The following is a 23,872-nucleotide window of genomic DNA, read 5'->3' as shown; positions in this document are numbered from 1 at the left end:
GCATCGGAAACTCCTTGTCGCATCTACTGCTTGGTCTGACTGCTTTACTTGAGACTGCCTATGCAGGGATTGATTGACGCAACGCTGCAGGCTTTTGCCCTCCAATCTAGAGAATTGGGGTGGCTGCTATCAACAATGGTCCTGACTTGACGACAAGTCTGGATGGCACAATCTCCTCTTTTTGAGACAAGTAAAAGGACCCTGAGAAGAGTCATTCAGGATATGCTCCAAAGTTTTCAGAGAGGAAGGAGTCATTCTTATGTGGCATTTCTCAGCCTCCTGGTCAAGTTGACAGCTGCCATGACAGTTGTTCCCCTAGGCTTGCTTTCCTTACGCCCCCTTCAAATGTGGCTGAACAGCTTACACTTGGACCTTACGAGTCATGCTCACAGACGGCGCCGGGTACTTGTCTCTCCTCGGTGAATGATGTCCCTGTCCCAGTGGAGGAACAAGGGTTTCATACTGCAAGGAAATCCTGTGGGCCCTTTACCTTCCCGAAGGGAAGTGGTGCATAAAGATGCATCCCTGGTAGGTTGGGGTGCCATGTGGCAGGGCTGGATGGTGCAAGGGAAATGGTCCTTACAGAAGGGCAAACTCCACATAAATTTGTTGGAGTTTCTGGCTGTCCAACTGGCTCTGCATAATTTTATTCCACAGTTATGAGGGTGGCATGTAATGGTGAGATCAGACAACACCATTGTAGTTTTCTACATGAACCACCAGGGCGGCACCAGGTCAAAGGCCTTGGTCACAATAGCTTCTGATTTGGGCCACCCCATGTTTTGCCAGTCTAAGGGCCGGGTTTATTAAGGGAATTCAGAATGTGTCTGCGGACTTCTTGTCTCCATTGCCGGGGAACTGGAGGCTTCATTCAGAGGTGGATGAGTTTATTTGGGAGCTCTTTAGCAGGGTGAAAGTGGATCTCTTTACCTCTCAAGAATCAACCCACTGTCCACTTTGGTTTTCAGTTACAGACTGCAACAGCCCCCTGGGACAGGACACACTAGCCCTCGAGCGGCCCAGTAATTGAGCTACTTTTTACTTTTGAGGAACAGTATTGCATAGTTAGGTCATCGTCTCACCACAATTGGATTTTAAAAATTTGTAAAGCAGCACTCAACATTTGTAATGGTGTGAGCGCACGTCCGCGTTGTGTGATGTTACAAATGTGTGGTCAGAGAAGAGTGTCAAAGTAAATTAAAGTGTTCCTTGAGAAGCGGTAGCATCCCCTAAGATGTCCAGTCTTGCACAGAAACCCCTCTCGTGACGTAGTAGCGCATCTCTAATTATTTGAGCCTCAACATTGATTGGATTTGGAATTAACAAACAATCCATGACTGGCTGGAGTTTAGGTGGGCGGAGCCAGGTAGAAACCCAGTATTTCATAGGGTGCTTTCACACATGCCTCTTTGTTCCGCACCATGCTTTGCTTCCTTGGATACTCCGGTCTTTTCGTGACATTTGAAAGGTCACTGAAACTCTGGTGCTGAGCAAACAAACTCTGGTCCTCTTAAATATATAGGTCTTTAACCTTGTGAGAAAGCAACCAGTAGTAAATATAGGACTTTACATTGAAGCACAATTGTAACGAAGCAACTCCATCAGTGACAGCGCAGCAGCAGCCGCTGTGCCGCGTGCCGACCGTCACAGTAACAGACACGAGCACACATTAACAACCCAGTGCTCCAGCAGCAACACAAACACATATCCATCCATTTGTTTTCAGAGTCGCTTTGTCAGCACACACACACACACAAAAAACATCACATTTCCTCACTCTCTTCCGTATTTCTCCCGCATCCTTCATTTATTTCACTAATCTCTGTTCACATGATCAGCGATGGCTGCACACATGACTGCTCTGTTTTATCTGTGTATATATTCTCATATCTTCACACATTACACATCCTTACCGTTAAGTTACCAGTGACATGACGACTCTGAGAGTTGACAGATGGAGACGGAGCTGAGTCATCTCTGTGTTTATGTAGCATTAACGCAGGTTGTGGCATTGTGTGATTATGGGTTATTTTGAATTATTATTAATGACTTTTCTGCAGGAATTGTTTTAGGATTTACTTTTGAAAACATAGTAAGAGAGACCAAATATAAGACGTGATGGTTCGACTGTCAGTAGTGACAGGGCAGCGCCACATCGTCACAGCATTGGAGGTTGAAGTATTCTTTTTTTTTTTTTTTTAATTCTGTTCAATCAGAGACCGACCATTCCGCCTGCGTGACGTTGTTCAGAGAGTTTTGTGCGCTTGGCAAAAACAAAGTGTGAAAGCAGACCGAAGCAAATTAAAATGCAACAAATGTTGCAGATTCACCTCACTTTCTAGAAACAGAAACTAAGAGTTACCCGAGCCCCAACACACTTAGAGTTTCAACATAACCCATTTTCTGAATTGCATCCCCTAAAATCCAGACCATGACAACTTCATTTGCATGTGCATTAAATCTTTCAAAATCCTCATAAAACGCCAAATCTGGCACTATTTACAAAGATGTGAATGTCATGTCTCGATGAAACGTGCCATCAAAGATGACAAATCACAAAAGCCATTAAACACTTACTCATAGTGAACCTACTGCTTAATAGGCTATCATTCAACATCGAGAGACAACTTCACATTAATCGCCCCCTTTGCCATCCAAATAGGAAACAGGTGCTGAATGCGAGAAATCAATCAGATAATATGCAGCTGTGTTCGTGGAATGCTCAAATCTATCTAGGCTCAGGATGACAACAGACTCAGGAGGGAAGATGTTTGAACCTTAGGTGGAAGTTCATAATGAAGAGAAGGAAAAACTAAGGAGAAAGTGAGTGAAACAAATGTGGGAGATCAACGCAAAGGGAGAGAGAGACCTGTGTTTGAAATGGCATACTCCGTACTACAGTATGCACTACAAACTCAATGAGTATATACTGTTTACTATGTACTATAAGTATTAGGATGATGAACGTTCCCACTGAAGTATACTTCCAAGTTTCCCAAGATGCATTTTGAACCTACAACGACAGAAACCTGAATCACACGGAGGCTAAATATCTCTGTTGATTCTCCATCTTTGAAAGTTCTGAAAACATTTAAAGTGAGAAAGTGATTAAGTAGAATATCAACATGTGCTCATTTGATCCATAAAACTAATAGGACATTTCAGAGATTTTCAGAGACCCTCCATTGTGATACTGACAAAACTTCTGGTTAACTACAAAACAACAGCCTTATTTACAAAAGAGTTAACAACTATTAGAAAAGGGGATGTTTGATTTTTAGCTTGAAGCTGGTCTCAAGAGCATTTTACGTTTCACTCGCAATGCATCATGGGGCAGTTGAGTATGACTAGTGTGCCCACTGTGCATACTTGAAAAATGTTCCCATATAGTATACATCTGGGAGTTTATCTGGTACTTTTCATACTATCTAATGTGAACGCACTACGTACTCATTTAAACACCAGACTTAGCATGAGTAGTATGTTAGGTTGACATTTACAACACAAACCTGGTCTCATCTCAAACTCGAAAGCATTTTTACTTGGTCTCTTCTCGGACTCTGAATTTTACGTCAAAGACGTAGAGAAACAGAGCCTCAGAACAGTTTCCAAATATTAAGAAAATATATTTATGACTTAGAGGCGTGGTCCGTAAAATATATGAAGAGGAGCAAAATTAGCATAAGAAGAGGATGGAGTAACATTGTTGGTGCTCAACAATTTTTGGAGGCTATGCTAAGCCTGAAATGGAGAAGAATGCTGTATTTTGTATTTTCTTTTGCTCACTTAAAACCAGGGGTGTCAAACTTATTTTAGTTCAGGGACCAAATACAGATCAGTTTGATCTCAAGAGGGCCACAGATTTTATGCAGGAAAACAGGTAATTTCAACATTATTATGCCCTATAGTTTACACTTCTACAAATACTTAAATTCCATCCTCATGCGATCTTCACTTTAAATTTCCCTGATTTTGTGACAACTTTCTATTTATTCAAGGGATATATGTCATAATTTTTTTTAAAAATATAAGATTTTAAAAGAAATGAGTTTCTTTATTAACTGTTTAACATGGAAAATAACTGCAGAAAAATGGCTAGCCCCTGAAAATATTGCTGAGGTTCAGTTATACAATGATTCATGCTTTCTATCACATTTTTACTTTCTCCTACGGGTTAAGATTTATACACCAAAGGGCTGGATTTGGCCCCCGGCCCACGAGTTAGACACATGTGCTTTAAACAACCAAAAAGGATCCTCAGACATCAAAGGAGAAGATACGACAACACCGTGATGGAGAATCGAAAGTCCATGTTTTTTCCCTTTGTCAGGACTGGTAATTACTCCTTAACATGTTTCAAGCATCTTTTTTTCCCTCAGTTATAATATAATAAATATAATAATAGGACAAACAACACAATGGAAAACATTTATTTTATCAGCCACAAATAAATGACCTCAATAACTGCATTACTCCAAGAAACCCATCCAACATCAATAGAAAACAGGAAACTGAAGAGTTTTTTTGTTTGATGATAATGTGAAATATATGTCAAAGAACAGGAGATTGCAAATAATCAGGTAAGATACATTATGGTCTTGAGCTCTATTCCATTGGTAAAAGTAACTTTTTTCAATATACTGTATATGTGCAGCGAACAAGGACAGTCCATATTTTTTCAAAGAAATAACATTATTTCTGACAGATAATACAAACTGTAAGTGAGTTTATTTCATGTCTTTTCATCCACCATCCTTATTAAAGAATATGAGATTGCACTATTACAGTATATCAGATAACCCTGAAAACAAGTAATGATGGGATTTTTAAACATTAATGTTTATTCATGACATTTATTATTCTAGAAAAAAAAAATATATATATATATTAAAATGTGCATTACAGATGCCTCAGATTCATGCAATGATATAATGTGTTTGATGGTTAGCAAAATGTGTGGTTGTTTCATAAAAAATAAATTCACTTTCAACAGAAATAAGCATCAGCAAACAACAATTAGCACAGCGAGGAAACTCAAACACTCATAAAGACACAGACACAAGTAATGTGTGTCACATTTTGTTCTATAGTTTAACTCAAAGTCGTCACATGATCCCCGAGTTGCTGAAGAAACTTAGTGAGATAAGAGAGGGAAAGTTTGAGTGAGAAGCAGAAAAGCTGAAGCACTCTGGCATCTAAAGTGCTTCAGGCTAACCTGAAGCGAAATGTGAAATGAATCTTTAAGTTAACTGAATTCATGCTCGGCAAATGATTTAGTGCTTCTTCCATGACACTTAAGGAAAAACCCGAACTCCAAAACCCGGAACCCAAGCAAACGTTTACATCTATGTTTAAAGGCTTGGACAGATGTTATGTTGTCTAATGGATTAATGCAATTGGTTGTAGATTTGAGTCATTGAATGCAGATGTGTCAAACTTAAGGCCCGGGAGCCAAATTTGGCCTTTAAGAGATAAAATTCGGCACGCTCGAGAAATTAAAAATAATAGAAAAAACATGAAACATTTTGTAAGTTACCAACTAATTCAGTTGTAGATATCTCAGCCTCTTCCAAATATAAAACATCTAAATATCCACAATATTTGCTGACCTCAGCTATCCAGTTCTTATATCACATGATGGCAGTCATTTTTAATCTCAAATTTTTGAAAGAACTCTCAATTTTTCCAAAATTTGGCAAATTTTTCTCAAATTATTCATCAAAAAAATCCACAAATCAGGGAAAGGTGGGAAATGCTGTTGTGAATAAGTGGGTTTTGAGTCCGACTTTGAATTTTTTAATTGTGAGAATGAGTCCATGTTCCTGAGATCCAGAGGTAGTGAGTTCCAGAGCAGATCGGCTGGAAGCTCTGCTCCCCATGGTGGTAAGGCGGGCTGGGGGAGTGGCCAGATGAATGGAGGAAGAGGATCTGAGGGAGTGAGATGGAGTGTGGACATGGATGGGGTCAGTCAGGTAAGGGGGGGCAGTGTGGTGATTGGCCTTAAAAGTTACCAGAAGGATCTTGAAGTGGATGCGGAATTGTATGGGAAGCCAGTGGAGCTGGTGGAAAACAGGAGTGATGTGGGAGATAAAGGGGGTTTTGGTGATAATGTGGGAAGCTGATTTCTGGAATAACTAGAGTTTATGGAGGGCTGGGGAGAAAAGAGAAGGGAATTGAAATAATCAAGCCGGGAAGTGACGAGACTGTGGACAAGGATAGCAGCAGCGTGAGAGGTGAGGGGGGCGGAGGCGATAGATGTTACGGAGGTGGAAATATGCAGACGGGATATTATATATGTGGGATTTGTACGATAGAGTGCTGTCAAGGATGAGACCCAGACTCTTGACCTGTGGGGAGGGGGAGACGGAGGAGTTGTTGATTTCCTAAACTATTGGATTTGGAGAGTGTTGATTTTGTACCAATGAGGAGAACCTCTGTTTTGTCAATGTTTAGTTTTAGTAGATTATGATTTAATCAGGATGTAACTTCTGTGATGCAGTCGGTAAGGGAAGGGGGGGGAGGGCAGAAGATGGTTTGCTGGTGAGGTAGAACTGGGTGTCATCCGCGTAACAGTGCAAGTGGACACCATGTTTGTGGAAGATATTGCCGAGGGGAGGAGATACATGATGAAGTGGGGTGGGGAGTGGGGAGCTGAAAAGTGGAAAAATAATTAATAAATGGGGAGAGGAGAGTTCTGACTGCGGTGGTGATGAATGTTCTGGATTTTTGAGTCGAGAAATGACATTAGGGATTCACAGATAGTGGTGGAGTAAAACTGAGGTGGCAGTGAGTGAGGGAGGCGGGTGAGTTTATTGAGGAAAGAAAATAAAACTCGGTGTTCCCTTTATTTGCAGTGATTAGACCAGAATAGTATTGAGATTTAGTTTGAGTAATGGAGTCTTTGTACAGGATGATGTGGTTATTGTACATGTCTGTGAATAGTGAGGTGGTTTTATTTTTTTAATTTTTTATATAGAGGCGCTCGAGTTGGCAACCTCTGGCTTTCATGAGCCAGAGATCATGTGTGAACCAGGGGCAGGAGTGGAGAATGTAACAGACATGGATTTTAACGGAGCCAGAGAGTTGAGAATGGAGTGGAGTGTAGTGTTGTAGTGGAAAACCAGCTCATCAGGGTTGGAAAATGTATTTATGTCCAAGTGGTGGTCAATACTGGAGGTGAGGGTGTTGAGATTGATATGTTTAATGTTACGGAATATAAGACACGTGGGAGCTTTGTGGCAGTAACGGTGAGAGCAGTATTGAATGAGAGGAGACAATGCTCAGTTATGGGGAGGGGTGACACCGGAGCAGCACATTAAATTAAGAATGTGACCTTTTGAGTAGGTGGGAATGTTAATATGTTGCTGAAGACCAAAACATTCTAAACAGGCTGTAAAAGCTCTGGTCAAAGGGTGATTAATGTTGTCCATGTGAATGTTAAAATCTCCTTGTTCTATTATTTTTGAAGAAAGGGAGGATAAATGAGTGAGGAAGGCAGCAAAGTCGGAGAGTTCACATAACTGTGGGTTCAAAGGACCAGAGCAGACACAGGCGAGACTTTGATGGTCTTGTGGCGAATCATCGCGAGACCTCCACCCTGGCCGGAGTCATGTGGTTTACAGGTGTAAACAAACCCAGGTTGAGAGCTGGAACAGATGGACAGGATGTTAGTTGAGGTATCCGTACAAAGATTCCGACGGGACCCACGGTGAATGTATCTCTGGGGAGGAAGAAATGCAATTTTCGGGTGGAGATACAGTAAAGCCGGTGGAGGAGCAGGCAGGTGATAGCACAGACGGAGGAACTCAGCTGCGGAGTACTGGAACAGACCCACCACAAGTAAGTAGACGAGCGACAGGATGAGCCAGACGCAGACAGACCAGATCGACATACCGCCAGCCCTCATTGAAGACCAATCCAGACGAGGAAGACGTGAAGGACACCGGCTGACAGGGCCCAGCAGTCTGGGTGGGGCAGGGATTGACAACCGGAGCAGCGCAGGTGGGCTGGAGGTGGCCAAACACACACAATCATAACGTTCAAGAGTGCTTAAAGCAGTAAGTTAGGACTGCATTCCCAAAAGACAACAACTGCAAAGTCAGCAAGTCTAAAAAAATCAAAAAACAACCCTAAGGTAATTTACCAGAGAGCAGCGGCAGCGTTCACTCAAACCGGAAGCTGTAATGATTTGAATTGATATCCTGAATAATATATATCATTTACACGTGGAAGTACAAACCAGGGAACATTAATTATAAATTTTTCCTACAAAAACCCTGAAGCCGACTTAAAGCTGATATCCGAAGTTTCTTAGGAATCTATGTTTATTTATTATTCTTTTGAAATGCAAAAAAATACATAACTAGTATTTTACTATGGTCTACTGCTGGTGGTCATTCATATACATTAATGTATATAAGTCCCGCCTCCGTCCATAGACCCCTATACAAATGCAAGAAAACGCCGACTTTGCCAGCCAATAGGCTTTGACTTCCTGTCAAAGTGAATGCGTGCGTGCACCGTCACAACAGCAAACGTATCACTGAGCAGCAGAGCATCATGGAGGAGCGTTCTGAAACTCCAGTTACCCATTCCACGATTACCAACGTATAAAGCTTCTACTAAAAAAGAAAAGAAAAGTCTGGGTACAAAGCTTGTGGATAAACGTCTTCGTGACCGCAACAGAATTTTATCTCCGAGCTGCTTTTCAAAGGGGGAGGGACTTGCTGCTTTTAAAAGGATTCCGAACTGACCAGGAGTTGGCGACATTTCTCATGGACAGGTACTAAAAATGTTTAAATCAAAAGCTATGGCACTCTAACAATAAATGTGTAGTTTTTGTAGTTATGTGACTTTGTTTATGTTTTGCACCTACAAACAAGCAACAATTGTGTCTCTCACTTACTTTTTCTTTAAGAAGCTCTTCCATCCTCCACTGGTTACTTGTAATAATGGCACCTGTTTGAACTGGTTATCTGTATAAAATACACCTTCAAACAGTCAGACTTCAACCTCCATCATCTGTGGATTTCTCTGCCATTCAGCAGGACCAAAAAAAAAGGTGGAAGTAAAAGTTAGCATAAAATCACATGCAGGGAAAACATTGTCCTAGGCATGCTCTGATTACATGTGTTGATTCAAATCAAATCAAGTTTTATTTCTAAAGCACTTCACAACCACCAAAGTTGACCAAAGCGCTGTGCACAATAAAAAATACAATTTAAAAACAGCATAATATATAAATAAAAACGGACCATTACCACATTTAAAACAAGAACTATGTATGAAATACCTTTCTAAACAGGTGAGTCTTTAGTTTTGCTTTGAACAGATGACCTGCCACAGCAAAAGCATGATCACCCACTGTTTGTAACGTGACCTGGGCACCTCGAGCAGGTGTTGTTGGGCAGAACGTAGGGCTCTGCTGGGCTGGTGAGGGGTCAGTGTCACGTAAATAAGCAGGTTTGAGGCCATTTGGACTTGATTCTGAAAAGGACCAGGAGCCAATGCAGGGATTTAAGGACAGGCGTGACATGGTCATGTTTGCGAGAGTTGGTGAGGAGCCTGGCAGCAGCATTTTGCACAAGCTGTAATCTGTGTATGGAGGTCTGATTCAGTCCAGTGTACAGTGCATTGCATTAATCCAATCGTGAGATGATGAAAGCATGAATAGTTTTTTTTCCAGGTCGGAGCAGCTGAGGAAAAAACTAGCCTTAACTATAGAGTTAATTTGATTGTGAAAGCTCAGGTTTGGATCCAAATTAACACCAAGGTTTCTGATGACAGTGTGACAGTGATTAATAACCGGTACTTTATTCAGCTAATATATATCACAATATTTCACAGCACAATTATTGTATCGATCCAAAAAATGTCCAAATATTTTTTTTTTTTTTTTTTTAAATCATATACCACATAAACTCCCGGTCACTAAGTGTCAGTGAACGCACCATCAGACCCTGTCAAACTACCTCACTCGTTAATGCATTTTAGCTAGAAGTTCATTGCACTTTTTTATTAAGAATTTAAGAACTTAACAGAGACATATACCACTTGTTTTTGATACTAGTACTTAAATTACATGTCATTTCGATTTAGCTACTTGTTCTTGCAAGTTTGAAAAAAAATGAAATAATCTGTATTGCAAACCATTTTTGTAATTGTAAAGGTGAAATTTGAAATAATTGATATTACAATGTATATCGTATTGTTTAGTATGGGGATACATCGTATTGTGACATGCAAATAGTGAATTGTATCATGTTGTCAGATTCATGTTAGCTCACGCCCCAAGATTGTTTGAAGAAAAAAGTAAATCTCACTCAGATATACTTATGTGATCAGGTTTAATAAAAACAAGGGATCCGTGAATCCTAATTTTCTCCAAAAATCCAGTTAATCATGTAGCAGTGCTATGGTTTTCCTCATGGCATAGATCAGGCTACTAGCTCGCTAGCTAATTCCCAATCAGCAGTGCGGAGCTTCAAAGTCACGGTTTGGCCTTTTGTCGAGTCCTCAGAGACTTGATATTTGGAGCATTTTCTCTCTTTCTTCATCACAAATGATTTCAATCACTTGGCTTTTTTAGTTCCTAGTTACATTTAGGTTAGAAATGCCACAATACCTAAAGTTTATACACATTTTACTTCTGAATGTTCAATTAAAAACTCTTAATCTATTGTGTTTCTTTCCCTGAACTTTTTTAAGTGTCAATGCATTGTTTTTTTTAATGGATAAATTGTTGTTTTTGTTGTTGTCAATGACTAGATTACTTTGTGCCTTCTTCTGACTTTTTATTTTTATCGACACTTTACGTTTACAATTGCCTTTTAAAACTGTGTCATTAAGACAATGCTGCACCTTTTCTTCCTCAAGGGCAATAATTCAGAACTGTGGGAAGGTAAGGAAATAAAAGGAACAATACGATGCTAGAAGACCAAATGTTTACAAAAGTAATCACTGCGGAGAAATATATGAAGTTTTGATTTCATTTGAAAAGAAAGAGGAAAAAAGACAGGGATGGGGACAAATCCAGGGGAGAGAAATAAAAAGCATTGTCTGACGGCAGAAAGCAATGCAATAAAAGAAAGCGGAAAAGCGATGACCCGAGTCCGTCTATAACCGTGTATAATTTCATTTTACGTTCCGTAAAAAGGATTACTGTTTCATCGAGCTGCATTTCACGAGGTGTATATACTGTATATATAATGGAAAGCTATCTCTATTTCATATAACAGTGATACCTTGCGAGCGAGTGTGTGCGTGTGGGGTAGAAAACAGAGTTAAGCTGACCTATCTATTTCTGCTGTATTATATAGGTCTGCTGTGGAAAATGTCAAACCACGAGGGGCTGGTGTGTCAGGGTTGGTGTGCGTTAGGTAGGATCTCGCCTCTGGCTGCAAGCGTACAAGGTCAGTAAAAAGCATTTGTGTTGAACCAAGTGTGTGTCTGTGGTGGGGAAATGTTTACTGACAACCACGCTGCAATGCAACAAATCTTTATCAATGCAACTGCAGCCCACAGAGAGGTTGTTCAACAGTGGAGCAGCAGCTAAGGTTGTGCTAGTGGGAGGTCTCACAGGGGGTGATTTAGTTCACTTTGAGTCAATACAGACCATCGTTTAGCCACATTTGGACTAAAACTGGACAAAATGGAAAAGTGAAACATCATTAAAAGACTGTTTGGAAAGAGAAATTTAAGTTTGAAAAAAAAACTGAAAGAAGCGTACATGTGGTTGTCTGTCGGCGTGTGTTGACCTGCGATGGACTGGCACCCTGTCCGGGGTGTACCCCGCCTAGTGCCCAAAGAAAGCTGGATGGATGAATAAAACTGTTGCTCATTTTTTGACTTATGATGGAGTTTGTTTGCGTCTCCTCTTTCAAACAGGAGCTGTTCATTCAACTTAAAATCCCAAAGAGTCAACAATCACATGACGACCACAAAAAATAAAGACATGAAGAGCCTGTACTTCGAAGCTGGGTAAGTATATCTGGAATATCTCTCCGTTAGCGGGCTACACCTAACCAAACATTCTCTGTCACACAGCGGCTGTACTACAAAGCAGGATATAAACACGCTCACTAAACCCTGGTGATGTCAGTCTGGCTACGTGCGCACTCCTGCGACAGGGGGAGGTTACAGCGTCAGACCAATCACAATCACAGAGAAACTGCGGAGCAACTTACGTCACAAATGAAAAATAATGCTTGAAAAAAATGAAGACTCTAAATCCATAATTCACACCAAAACAACACTGTTGCTGCAGTAAAAGCAGAAAGAAATGAACAGAGGCAGAAAGCTGCTGATGTTAATGCGTAAAGATTAGATCATATTAATCCATGGGATTTTTTTTCCAGTCTGTTTTTACATTTAGCGGTACATGTTTTGACGGCCGTTCATGTTCATGCGTCTTCCTCAGAAATATCACCAGATGTTGTGTCATGGAACTGAAATTTCCAACTGAAATCTCTTTTATTTTTCTCTTGTTTAAAGACAGAAACACAGGTAACGTCTTAAACATTACAAACATTTTAACAGCCTTTTAAATGGAATATAAGCCACATTTTTTAGTGAAGTTTTCAAATTCAACAGAATTGTAAAATGTCTAACTTTGTATTTTCCTTTTGAATTTTATACTTTTAATTTTCCAAACTCAAAATGAAATATTGCGTTAGTGCAAAACTCATTCAACACAAATCAATGAAATCAACGCTGCAGTGTTTAATTCATAATCTGCCATTGAGTTAAACACAATGTGTCCATATTAAGCAGAATTTATGACAATAAATAAACTTTTCACCAACCATTGGCGTCTTTGGACTGAATTTCCTCTGAAGTCTGTTAGTTTGAAGGACTGTTCTACCTCAGGTGATCTAACGCTGTAATAATGAATGAGCAGGTGACAAGCAGACCTGTTTCCTGCTACAGGTGCACTCTGGGAAGTGTAGTTTCTGATTTCTAATTTCTGAGATTCAACTCAATGGTCTCTCCAGTGTGTCCAATGTCTTCCCCGGGGTCTCTAACCGGCTGGATGTCGAGCTGCACAATTAATCAAATTTTAATTGTTGTCACGATATTGGTTGCCATGATTAAATTAATCTGATCGTCTGCAATATTATACATTTACGGGCTCTGCATTCTGTAATGGTGGATTTATTCAGTTAGCCTTTGGTACATTTTATAATCTTTAAATTATTAGATTAATTTCTTTAAATTATGTGTTTATTATCGCTGTTATTTAAAGCTTCAATTTGCACTGTAATCTGGACACATATTGTTAGTAAGGGTGCAATGATTAGTGTTTGTCGACAATTGTCGGTTACGTCATCACCGTCTTTTTCAAGCTGTGGACGTAGCAGAACTTTGTTCTTCTATACATCTGTGCTTAGAGCTGTATGCACGCTATGGACGTGGTTAGCGGGAGATATATCGTCAAAAACATTCCCACTGATAAGAATATGCCGCTGTTACCGAGAGTTTGGCGCTGTAGACACAGCTCACACGCGTCGCTCTGCTCGTCACAGTCTACCTGAAGCTGTGACACATCACGCACTGCTACTTGGTTCAGACCAGACACCCACCCAACAAAGTGAACCAGTCTACGTTCCTCCATCAGATCCACCCAAAGTTCCCAGAAACACGGTGACGGTGCTGTACTAAAGTATGCTAAGCTAACCCACCAACACATAAGACTGTCATTAAACCACAGAGAGTTACTGTACTGATTTGTTTATGGACATATTTAACACTTTTATGGAAAGATAAACGCTAATGTTACAATTTGTGTGAAATAAATGTTATCATAAATACTAATGTCACTATTCATTCGTCCCAACTTGTGAAATGCAATACGCAATGTTTGGAGAGATATTTATCAACCATAACTTTATGTAGCTCATTATCATATAAAATAAATGAGATTCAGCAGCAGTGGTTTATATTATTATTATTATTATTATTATTATTATTATTATTATTATTATTATTATTATTATTATTATTATTATTATTATTATTATTAAACAGTAAAAACACTAATGTAGTTATTTTTGCTTTTCATGTGCGTTTTATTCTTTTTTTAGAAAATATTTTCATTATAAATGTGGAATAAATTACTTATATACAATAACATGTTATTACTGGAGCAGATTCTAGTGTTGATGTATTCAATTTCTTCGTAAGGAACCTGTTTACACTTTAAGTTGGGAATTGTTTTATTTATTTATTTATTTATTTATTTATTTATTTATTTATAGTTTTAATTTGTCATAATTGGCCCCAAACCAAATTTGAAACACTGACGCAACATAGAGCAAATAAATGCGATTTGTCAATTAATCGTTTCAATAATTGATGACGAGTTAGTTGAAGCCCTAATTTTTAGTTTAAAACTAGTGTAATACATTTATTCTGTTTTTGGTTTCATGGCACATTGAACATCGTCAATGTGTTCTTAGTCGAGCCTTTTCCGATGAAAAATGAGCCACTTTCTTTAGTTCAGGTTGGGATTTCTAACTATTATGTGATGCTGCTTTTAGTTGTTATGCTGCAAAGATTTTCTTTTCTTTTTCTCTACTGCGTATGACCGAGGGAGAATTTTATTGTTTTCACTGCTGATTGTTATGTTTTCACTGCTGATTTTAAATGTTTCTATGACTTTTGTTACACTTTCTAATCTTGTAAAGCACATTAAAGTTTCAGAGTTCATAAATGTAGCTATACTTGGAGCCTGAGAAATTGCATTGCCGGCACCTTTAATTTAATTAATTGGTGTTATTTTATTAAAACAAAAAAAAGAAAAGAATTGTGCATTTTTACCAACCTTTTGCCTTTGTGGAAAATCAATTAAGTTTCTAAATGAGACATTTACTGTGTGCAAGCGAACCGTGGCAAGATTTATTACCAAAAAAAAAGGGGGCGGGGTTAACTACTAACTATTACTTGGAGTACTATTTAATTGAGCTACCTTTTACTTGTTCTTGAGTATTTCATGTATGACTTACTTGTACTTAGTAGTTCATTTTGTCTTCTTTTATTATGTATATGTTAAGGTTTTGTTTATTCAGACATGGTTTTTTCGGGAAATTTTATCTCCTGACATGTTTCGACTGTCAACTGTCAGTCTTCCTCAGAGGTGATTGCTTTGATGTGTCCCTATGAATTCTCTCATAAGGAAAGAATCAAAGCATCTTCTGAGTTCTATGAGTTTTTTCTGGGTGTGGCCAACGAAACCTGAACTTACTCTTACTTGATTACAATTTCAATCAATAACAGTACTTCTACTAGAGTATATATACATATACAGTATATATATATATATATATATATATATATATATATATCAGTACAACCAGATAATAAGAATAAGAATAATAAGAATAATAATAATTGCAGTTAAAGCATCAAAACCTCACAACATTAATACAATCGACGCACTGCACCAGTTATACCATCAAATAAATGCAAATGTTGTCATCATTACGCGTTATACCATGTATGTGGAGTAATTATTTAACACAACAAAGGTACACAACAAGCCATGCACAGCTAGTCTTTAATTAGCTGAATCACTTGTGTGATATTGGATTTGAAAATTTCATAATGGATGAGGTTGGAATAAAGAGACGGTGGTGGTGCATACAAAGCACGCGACTGTAGCCCTGAATGTGAAAACGTGTCCTCTGGATATGAATCTATGAAAAATACGGGGTGGGGGGGGGGGGGGGGGGAATTTTGGTAAACAGAGATGAAAGTGTGTGCAATTTTCATCGCTACAGCACATGTATCAAGCGGTGTGCACAAAGAACAAATAAATAGGAGAATAAATTATGAGCGCGCTCTATTTAGAAAACAAACACGGCTCGTTTTCCGGAGGGGATTATACAAGAAAAAAAAAGTAAAAAAAGGAGCTTTCTACAAAGTAAAACAGAGGAAAATACACAGGTTTTTTACAGGGCTTTAGAATTGAGTAAGACAAGGAACTCATTAAACACATTTCCCTTGGTGAGCGTCGCCTCGATGCACAATGTCAGACCCGATGGTAAAAATACCAGAACAAAACACACCAAGGTGAAGAGGAATGAAGGGAACAAAACCTATTTATTTATTGTCACAGCGACAGCTTCTTTCTCTTAAGTGAACTTCCTCTAAGAAACTTTTATGATTGTGTACCTGCTCAGGCTCTGCTACAATATCCTCATAAATATGAACACGTTTTTCAATCAAAAGAGTTTTTCTCGTGAAAGAATTTCCACTTCTTGAAACTTTGGGAAACCTGTGAGCAGCGGCGTAAAGAGCACTGATGTACAAGTACAAGTAAGCCCTACATAAAATACTCAAGTATCAGTAAAACTTCACTCACTTAAATAGTACTCATCCTGCACGTATATTTTTGGTAATAAATCTTGGTACGGTTCCCTTACATACAGTAAGTATAAACTTTAAAAGGAAGAGACCAAATCTTGCACAATTGGAATTTAATTTAAAAGTATAGCTACATTTATAAACTATGCTGTTTTGTTGCGGTACATTACGTTTAATCTGATTGGTCGGCTATGATGTGATGCATTTGATTGTTGTCTGGTCATTTCATTTTTTGCAGTTTCACAATGTCCGTTGTTCATTTTAAAACCAAAAATAGAAATGTATTTAATAAAGGTTGGGTGTAGAAATGTAAACTTCTTTTAAAACTACTGATTGAGAAATATAATGGTTTATTTTTGATGAACTTGTATGTTTTAATATCTGATTGTCTCTTATCATTGCTGCTTTAAAAAATAATAATAATAATAATATATAAATGGAAGTGCAACGTTATTATGCAGTTTCATTTTTCACTGTATGTTTTATTGTATATTTCCTGTAATATGTATTCTTTTAGGGTGACATTTGAACATTCTGTCCAGGGACTAAAGATGAAAAATAGCCATATGGCTAAATCTGGTACATTTTCTCTATGGATATTAATGTACACTGTCCCTGTTAAATAAACCAATAAATACATAAATAAATAAATATACTCAAAAAAGTCCAAGTACCCATACAAGCTACTCACTACAGTAATGTGAGTACTTGTAATCTATTACTTTCACCTCTGCCTGTGAGAAACCATTTCTGGATGAATCAGTCAAGCATTGGTTGGAAACAGTAACTCTCTGTGTCGGCCCCATGGATCAATAAATCTGAAAAAAGGGTGAATTTACTCACAAAAATTCAAGTTTGTTTACAGAAGAATGCAAAGATGATGCAGGAGCAGAAAAGTTGATTTAATGAATTAATTAATTCACTAGTACAGCACGACATGACCATGTATTTTGAAGAAACGGGAAATATACATGACGTCATCAATATGTGCTGCTTCAGATACAAGAGTAAGTTATTTTCTATTCATCTTTAAAGGTTCAGATTGATCAGCGTTTCATGTAACTATGTATTTATTGATCAAACAATACGTTGATATATCTTAACTTTAAAAAAAATAAATAAAGAAAAGAAGCACCAATAGAAGCACCAAAAAACACAATTACAATAGGGGAATTTGATTTCCTATTGATTGGAGATATACAGTGTCTATAGCCCAAATTGTAATGTCTCTTTTTTTTTTTCTAAAATGTTGTATATTTGAGGATAGTAAAAAAAACAAAAAAACACTGGTACTTTCATGCTTCATTATGATCTAATTATATAAAAGTGGCATGGGTGCTTGCATGGTGCATAACCACAGTCAGCCAAATGTGGCCAAAAGTGGCCTCGCAAGGTTGACCCAATGCTCTGATGCTAAATGTGTTGTTCAATGACATTTACATGTATGATGTTTTTATAACTTGTAAAAAAAAAAAAAAAATTTGCATCTTTCTCCTTATCTTATAGCTAGGGTACGCAAGACAGAGCTCAGACTTCTGTCCACGCTGCTCAGACGCTGTTGAACTCTTTTCATGCTATGTCTGTCCACAATGCTCAGTTTTTCATGATGGTGACGACAAATGCAAGCAGATCATTTTTCAATGCAGGAATGTGAGAAGTTAATAAAATCAGGCTTTCCACACAAACAAACGGTAATCTGTCATTAATATGAGGGGGAAAACAGAGATTTTAACTGTGGATCAGACAGAAAATGTGTCCGATCTTCACCCTGCAGTAATCTGATCAAATCAACCTGTTTCATTGTTTTTCAACAAAGGCATTTCAAATTAAAAGTGCACTTTTTGACATATTTCAAAGATATTTGAATGCTCCGTGAATTCTAGACTGTGCAAAAACGAAAAAAAATGACATCATGACCCAGTCCATCTCCTCGGCTTCAGACCAAGCATGTGGAAATGAATCGTTATGAATCAGTATCTAGATACAAACATGCGTGATGCAAGTGTATCGATTAATTCAGTGTGCATCGGTACAATTTATGAGTGAAATTGGTAAAATCCACTGTTGCATAATTTTTTCATCCATCCAGCCATTCATTTTCTGACCCACTTGTTCCTGTTTTCAGGGTTTCGGGGTGTTTTTTTCATGTAGTATCTCATTCTGTCCTGTGTTTCCGAGGCACATTGAATGCACCATCACTGCTTCACGTTTTCTTTTGAACACGGACTGAAGCCGGGAAGCACGTTGGTACCGCTGCAAGATAAATTACATTTATAACGCACCTAAAAACTTCAAATCAGGCGTAGAAAGATAGTAAACTTGACAAGAATCATGTGGTTTTTAAATATTGCCAGGTTGCTAAACTTTTAGTTTTATACTGAATTGCAGCTTTTTTTTATTTTCTAGTCACATTTTCGGTATAATTTCTTTGCATCATGTTGAATCGCATCGTATCGCACAAAATCGCATTGTATAGAATTGAATCCCCATCAATACAATATCAAATTGTATCGCATTGTATTGACAGGGGGCTTCAATGTATTGCTAATGTATCGTATTGTATCACCAGCAGTGTATCGACATGTGTATCGAATTGTTGTCAGTGAGGGAGATTCACATGCTTACTTCATACAGTCGTCATTCACGGACTTATGCGAGGTGGGCGTGTCAGGAAGCTGGACCAGAGAATTCTCGCAGGGGAGAGGCGCATAACTGCATGCGCGTAAAAAAGTGTTTAAATCCAGACCGTAGAACACGACCCTACATCAGTTTGTCAAATATGTCAACCTACTAAATCACCTCTCATTCACACTACCCATGGTTATATATGACATAGCCTTCTAGTTAAGCTGTCTTTGTAATTTGGGACACATCTCAAAAGCTCTTTAGCAGACTTTCTGCAGAGCTGCACGATGACGCTCGTCATATTCAGGAGTGTTGGAGTAGGAAGACATCTAGAACCTGTTGGATTAGTGGCCCCTCGTAGACGGGGATAGGAAAACTAGTGGCAGACGTTATTGTTCAGAATAAAGCGCGTATAGAACAGTGTTTCTGAAAGGGGGGTACGCAATGGCAAGTGTCAGTCCCCCCCAGGCGTGAGATGACCGAAAATTATAAAAACTAAAGAAATACATTTATTCAGGAGCCACTAAATCAGTGTTTTTCAACCTTGGGGTCAGGACCTGACATTTCGGAAAAATGATATTATTATTATTATTATTATTATTATTATTATTATTATTATTATTATTATTATTATTATTATTATTATTATTAATAATACATTATATATATATATAAAATTGGGTGATAATCCAAAAAAGGTTGGGAACCACTGCACTAAATACTGTTTCTTTCCACTTATTTACAAAACTAGATTCTTTAAAATGTGTTGTCGCTCGTTCATTCCATCATTATGATCTATAGTTGTTTTTAAATTGTTTCTAAGCACATTGGATTCAGAAATAAGAGAAAGGGGTACTTGAGCCAAAAAAGTTTGAGAACCACTGGTACAGACGATAAATAAAAACCACAATAATGCATTCATGCATTCCGTCTCATTGTATTCCTTCTCTCTTCACATCAGCCAGCTGTGAAACGGAGTTTGATATAACACCAGGTTTTCTGTCATCATAGGAGTCCCACAGTTTCTTTCTTCACCAGCCCATCAAGAGCCTTTCAAGGTGACAGCTCAAACGCCACGTGCCTTTCAGCCTGGCAGGAAGGTGTCTGAAGATGGGCTGATGGAGGGGAACCTCGTGCTGTTGTTGGCGGTTAGCCTGTAGAGCACTGCTGGACGCTCATTTTCTCACCAATTTGACATGCGTGACATTTTGTTAGCGAGCATAGAAACGCCTGGTTCAGGGAGAGGAGATTATTCAGCGAATGTCAAGGAGGGATAATGCCCCGTCTTTTCTGCTCACGGGATCCTGAAAGCTCGCTGACAACCACTCATTCTCTCCCCCCCACCCCGTGGATTTTGGCAAAAGAACACTCAAAGGTAATGACATTACTGTCTGAAACAAATGTCTGCAAGCAGTCGTAGCTACATTTAGATTTAAGTGGGGAAGGCAGAAGTTGACGACAAGGATTGGAAAGAAACATGCTGCGACTTCTAATTGTCAGAACAGAGTATAGAACACAGTAGGACTAGTGAGAAAAAAAAACTTTGAAAAGTAGTTTGTTCCCAAAACATCCCATAATAATGTGAGAAAGGGCAAACAAAATAACTTCTTATTTAAAGCTGAGTGAAAGGTTCTTCTTCCATCTGCTTTATTTGCCCACTTTGTAGAAAGATGGAATAACATGCATTCTTCTTTATTTATTAACTTTTAATAAATACTGTTTTAAGTTGGCCTTTTGGTTCTGTGTTGTTATTTTTATTAGTGAAATAGTGCTTTCACTGGTAAGACAGACTAGACTCGCGTTCCACCAACAGGTATTGCATTTGTTTGTTTGTTTGTTTATTTGTTCATTGGATCGCCATTAGCTTCCACCGTGGTGGTAGCTTATCTTCCTCGGGTCCATAAAAAGAGATTTAAATCATTTTAGTACATATAAGAAAAAAATTAAGACAGTTAAATACATACAGAAACATTACACAACAAGGTACACCAATTACACCAACAAATACATAAAAAAATACATGATACATACATTAAGATTGTTGACATGTATTTCAGGTCGATAGGCAATATGTTCCTTAAGTTAAAAGCTTTGTAAATAGTTGGTATTAGGACGATAAGTGGCTAAGTTGGAGTTTGAAGCAAGTCGAGTATTGTACGAGTGGATATGATGGGAGTATTGGATCTTTTCTTGAAATAATCTCAGTTGGCCAGTTAAAATAATCTTTATAAATATTAGTAAATTATAATGCATTTTAGTTTCAATGAGGAGCCGTGATAAAGTGCAGTGCATATCAGTGATACTGGTCCTGTAGGGACACCTCAAAGAAAGGTGAGCCACTTAAATCAGAATTAGTTATGTCAACCTGAAAAATCTTCCCAATGAGGAAACCTTTTTGGTCATTGTTGCCATAAATATTGCCCGTATCAAACAGCTGCCGAAACTGCGGGACGTCCAGGGATTTTCATCCACTTAATAGAGCAGCGTGAGACCAAACTGAACCAAACGAGGGCGTGAAAAATCAACATTCCCTGCCCAGTTAAACCAAGCCCCATGGAATATCCTGATGTGCAAGTGCTTTAAAAAAGAACTCACACTGCAATTGGATTATATTTATATTTCTTTAGTCGTGTGCTAAGAGATACAGGGAGGTCAAAAGGATGATTTTTGTTTTAAAATATTGAATATCATGTTAAATAATGTGCATAATACGTGGCATTTTATTATGTTTATTTCTATTGGTCAAACATAAGACTAAACATGATTGGAATCAATTTCACTGACATAATACACAGTTACTTGTGCCAAACTGTACCAATTTTACACCGTGGGCTTCCACCTGAACTTTTTTTTTTTTTTAATTTTTGGCCTATTATTCATTATTGTCACAAAACTTGTTACAGTTGATGTCCATACATTAGTTCAATAATTCCTGGCTTTATAGCTTTCCTTAATGAGAATTAGATTTATTTTTTACGTAACTCTCAGTGAGTTTTTTTTTTTTTTGCCAGACTACATATTTCTGTATTTAAAACATGATTTATTGTCACTAAATATCATATATTTCCAGAATTTCACATCAGCTGTAACCACTAAGAGTCCTATTTCAATTTGAAAATAAAAAAAAAAAAAATAGCCATGTCAGTCATGTAGATTTGAAAAAAGTTATTTATTATGGGGATGTGATTTTTGAGAGTAAACAAGCAGGTAGTTGTGACAGATAAAGGCAGAAAGTTGAAGTTTTTCACTAACTTCACACGTCCAGATTCAAGCTGCTTGAGTTTCCGTAAAACCTCTGAAAAGTCATTGCCTCGAGTGTTTGAGCTCTGACTGGTGCCATTACAGCATCATTTGTTAGGCCACAGGGGCTCAGAATTCCTGAAAATGTGTCTGCTCCACTGCACCGGCTCTAACGTTACCACCTCCATGACGCAAAGCCAAAGGGTTGCAAAGCTGCAGATTGGCTCCTGAAATGGAAGCATGTCCTGCAGATGTGATGGACAGCTCTAGACTTCACTTTTTTATTTATTTATTTTTTTTCTGCTTTCATGAAAATACTTTCAAGCAAAAAGTCGACTTTTGACACCAAAGCTGTGGTTTCATGTGTATTCGTTATTTACATAATAATTGAAACACGGGTGGCCTTTTGCTTAATTTTGTGCGGCCACCTAAAGTAAAAGCATAAATATTACTCCAAAAACACACCAAACAGAAAAAATACACAAAATAGGGACAACTTCTATCATTAATATTATTTGTTGTAATTTTTTATATATATTGTTTGGTCTTTTGTGCAGGTTTTTGGAGTATATTTGTGTAATTTTGTGTTTTATGTTTATTTTTTTATAATCAGAGTTTGAGGGTTTATATACAATTGAAAAAGTAATAACAGAGTAAAATATGCCTTCATAAATCTATCTATACAGCACAAATCCCTAGATCATCATTAAACTTACAAGATAAAAACTATAAAGGCTTATAATTAAAAACATGACAAAATTACTGTCCAACTTTTTCAGTCTAAGTTTTTCAATTTGTCATATTTTGTTGTAAAAAATGTAAGAGTGATTGACTTCTATGGGTTTTACCCTCACAATCTTACAGTCAATAGTTGCTCTTTAACTGTCAGCTTTACTCGCAGATGGCTGCAGTTATTGTTGCAGGAGGTGATGGAGGCAGAAAGCTCTCCAAACATTTATTTAAAATAGGTCTTCGTAGGTCCGCCATTTTTGTGCGTGTTTGTTGTCATTTGTACAGGCAATCTTGGAAAATCACCTGCAACAGGTGAACAAACTACGCCTGCTTGGAAATTTAAAATAAGTAATAAAATAATACGATATAAATAATATAAATAAAATATAAGAGATAAAATAATATTGAAAACAAAAAAAGAGATTAAAGTAGTAATATTATGAGAATAAAGTTGTAATTTCATGAGATTATATTCATAATATTTGAAAATTAAAGTTGTAATATTTGAAAATGAAAGTCATGGCATTTTGAGAATAAAGTCGTAATTTTATGAGAATAGATTATAAATACAAACTGGACCTTGTCTTTATTTGAATGTAGTCCGAATAGAAACCCTATGTGTTGTCCAACAATTAAAAAAACTGATTGTGTATAGAAATAAAGAATAAAAAAATAGTAAAAGAACAAGTAAAAGTTATTCACCTTAACGGTTTGTTTTTAAAAGTGACTGAAAAGTCCAAGGGTTTGTGTTTTTGTGTGTGTGTGGTGCACAGATCTAGTGTGTGTCTGTTATTGTGTGTAATTCCCAGCATCCACCAGCCTTAGCAGTCCACACACACACACACACACACACACACACACAGTCGACTCCTCTGAAGAAACGCAGCAGTTGATGGATATGGAGTTAAAGCCA

The sequence above is a fragment of the Gouania willdenowi genome, chromosome 4 (genome assembly GCF_900634775.1).
Source record: "Gouania willdenowi chromosome 4, fGouWil2.1, whole genome shotgun sequence".
Taxonomy (NCBI): Eukaryota; Metazoa; Chordata; class Actinopteri; order Blenniiformes; family Gobiesocidae; genus Gouania; species Gouania willdenowi.
Note: the sequence above shows the minus strand (reverse complement) of the source record.